The sequence below is a fragment of the Marmota monax genome, unplaced genomic scaffold, assembly GCF_021218885.2.
Source record: "Marmota monax isolate L192 unplaced genomic scaffold, Marmota_monax_Labrador192_F-V1.1 WCK01_AAM20220418_F8-fsc00118, whole genome shotgun sequence".
In the NCBI taxonomy this organism is placed as follows: Eukaryota; Metazoa; Chordata; class Mammalia; order Rodentia; family Sciuridae; genus Marmota; species Marmota monax.
The window spans coordinates 8,400,759-8,404,227 of record NW_026695231.1 but is presented as its reverse complement, the minus strand read 5'-3'; the positions used below and the strand labels follow the sequence as shown (position 1 = coordinate 8,404,227).

The 3,469-nt window shown below is 41.0% G+C and overlaps 1 pseudogene; it reads left to right on the top strand.

Annotated features, from left to right (window-relative positions):
* Window positions 1–2,671: 2,671 nt before the first annotated feature.
* Window positions 2,672–3,098, top strand: LOC124088681 (DNA-directed RNA polymerase II subunit RPB4-like; annotated as a pseudogene).
* The last annotated feature ends 371 nt before the right edge of the window (window positions 3,099–3,469 follow it).

Here is a 3,469-nt window from a genome sequence, read left to right as displayed (position 1 = left end):
GTGCCCATGCTAGCCCTGGTCACCTGCTCTGAGGGCAGCATCCTGAGCTTGTGAATTGCTCCAGATGTATCCTCAGCTTGATTTCTCTAGTTTCTTCTCTTCAGAGGTCAGCGCATGCTGATTTCAGATTTACACACAAATTAGAATTCTCAGACTCTTGGCAGCTTTACCCTTCCTAGGCAATGGATGTGGAATGTCCTCCAAAGGCTCATATTTTACAGGCTTGATCACCAGGATAGTGGGACCTTTAAGAGGTGAGGCCTAAAGGGAAGTCATTAAGTTCACTGGGGGTGTGCTCTCAAAGAGGAACTGTGGTCTCTTTCCTCTTTCTCCAGGTTTTTTGGTTGACGAGTTAAGATGATTGCTCTACCATGCATTCCTGCCATGGTGTGTTACCTTGCCAAAGGCCCAAAACAATGGAACTACTTGATCATGGATTGGAACCTCCGAAAATATGAGCCAAAATAAACCTTTTCTCTTTATATATTAATAGCCTCAGGTATTTCTGTGTAATGATGGAAAACTGAGTCATACTGTTATGGTTTAGATGTGGTTTCCCCTAAACTTCATGTGTGAGACAATACAACAAGGTTTGTAGGAAAAATGGTTAAATTATATAGCCTTAATCTAATCAGTGAAGTCAAACATTATGAAGTCAAACATTATGAACATTATAAAGTCAAATATTATGAAGTCAAACAACAATAAGTGCTGGAGAGGATGCGGGGAAAAAGGTACACTCATATATTGCTGGTGGGACTGCAAATTGGTGCAGCCAATTTGGAAAGCAGTATGGAGATTCCTTGAAAAGCTGGGAATGGAACCACCATTTGACCCAACTATTCCCCTTCTCGGACTATACCCAAAAGACCTAAAAAGAGCATACTACAGGGACACAGCCACATCAATGTTTATAGCAGCACAATTCACAATAGCAAGACTGTGGAACCAACTAGATGTCCTTCAATAGATGAATGGATTTTTAAAATATGGCATTTATACACAATGGAATATTACTCAGCACTAAAAACTAACAAGATCATGGCATTTGCAGGCAAATGGATGGCATTAGAGCAGATTATGCTAAGTGAAGTAAGCCAATCCCTAAAAAACAAATGCCGAATGTCTTCTCTGATATAAGGGCATGACTCAAAATGGGGTAGGGAGGAAGAGCATGAGAAGACAACTACCACTAAATAGGGAAGAGAGGTGGGAGGGAAAAAGAGGGAGAAGGAGATTTGCATGGAAGATGGAAGGAGAACCTCATTGTTATACAGAATACATATATAATGTTGTGATGAGAAAAAGAAAAAAAAAGTGTGTCCCATTAGATTGGATAGAGAGAAAGGATGGGAGAGGAGGGGAGGAGTAAGGAGGATAGAAGGGCAGCAGAATAGAATAGACAATATGATTGATGTATGTACATTCCATGTATGTATTATATGTCAAAATACATTCTGCTGTCATGTATGACTAAGAATAAAAATAAATCGTATAGTTAAAAAAAAAAAGAAGGAGAAATGGTTAAATTATATAACCTTAATCTAATCAGTGAATTAATCTCTGGTGGGATTAACTGGGTGGTAACTGGAGGCTGGTGGGCTGTGGCTGGAAGATGTGATTCATTGGGGGCGTGGCTATGGGGTATCTATTTTGTATCTGGAGAGTGGAGTAATTCTCTCTCTGCTTTCTGTTTGTCGTTGTGAGCTGCTTCCTTTTGCCATACTCTTCCACCAGGACGTCCTGCCTCACTTGGAGCCCTGAGGAATGGGACTGGCCTTCTATGGACTGAGACCTCTGAAACTGTGAGCCCTCAGGTAAATTTTTCTTCTACAATTGTGCTGGTGGGGTCTTTTAGTCATAGTGGTGGAAAAGCTGACTAAAACACATGGAGACAGCATTGAAACCTGGCGTGCCTAGAATTCAACTTGAATTACAGCTTAAGGATGAACCTGTCTGACACACTCTTCCCACCACGATTTAACCAAGAACAGGCTTTGGCCTGGCTATCTAGCAATTTAGGAAAAGGGAGAGAACTGCTAAATATCTGACCCAAGGAATACGATAGAATTGTTCACTGGGGAGTTAATGTATACATAGTAGTTGAAGCTCATTTCTGGCTCTCATTTTGGTAATTTGCTAGTATTATAAGCTACTAACGAAACTTTTTTCTGATATACTTTTCCCCAAATGCTTGAACAACTGCTGCTTCTGTGACCACACATAAATTTGAGAAAAAAATTAATCCAGGCTGATTTCTAAATGGCTTACAATTTACATTATCAACCGGAATGTAGGCTAATATCTTTTTGCCTGCAGGGAGTGTTAGGATTCTTTTTAATTTTGCCAGTATATAGGTATAAAGTGATAGTAAGTCACTACTTTAATATGAAGTTTGGTGGTCTACAGAATTTTCATATATTCCTATATGTTTGCTAGCCATTTGCATATGATTTTTAATGTTTCTTTTATGCAATTTTCTGCAGTTTAAAAAAGCTATTGGGGAGCTGGAATTGTGGGGAAGGAAGGAAGGAAGGAAGAGACTTGTGTCCATCAACAACTAAGAATATTCTTTAAAAGAAGCTACTTGGCCATCCCACCCCTTCTGGGGGCAGCTGGCTGCTCCACACTTCCACTTCGGGTGGTGTTTGTGGTAGTACACTGTGCGGCTATGGCGTCTGGGGGCAGGGATCCATGGGCAGGTGACGTGGAAGAGGATGCCTCACAGCTTATCTTTCCCAAAGAGTTTGAAACAGCGGAGACTCTTCTAAATTCAGAAGTTCATATGCTTCTGGAGTATCGAAAGCAACAAAGCGAGAGTGTAGAGGATGGGCAGGAACTCTCAGAAGTCTACATGAAAACTTTAAAGTATACTTCCCGTTTCGGTCATTTCAAAAACAAAGACCATTACAAGTGTCCATAGCTTGTTGCGCCAGAAAAAGCTACACAAGTTTGAGTTGGCCTGTTTGGCCAACCTTTGCCCAGAGACTGCGGAGGAGTCCAAGACTCTGATTCCAAGCCTGGAGGGGCGATTTGAAGATGAGGAACTGCAGCAGATTCTTGATTCTGTCCAGACAAAGCGCAGTTTTCAGTATTAATCTCCAAACTTCACTGAGCTTCTTGGGGGACTCATGTCCCCAGCACAGCACCACCCTCTCAGGGGCTGGGCCTGCCTTGCAGAAGCTATTGCAAAAGACATTTGGAATTCTTGAAGAGGACAGTCCTTCTTGGTGTGGGTTTAGGTTGCTGCTTCAAATGTGACTCTTAGACCATAATGACCATATAATCTCAGAGCAGCCTTGCAGTGACTGCCTAAACATGAGGCTGGGAAGGGTGAGGTGGAGTGTTATATAAGCCATGCTGTTAACTATCTCATACTGTGGTTTTTGGACCCCACATTTATTTTTTATTCATAACATTTCATATTTTAAATTAAATAAATAAATAAATAAATAAAAGAAGCTACTTG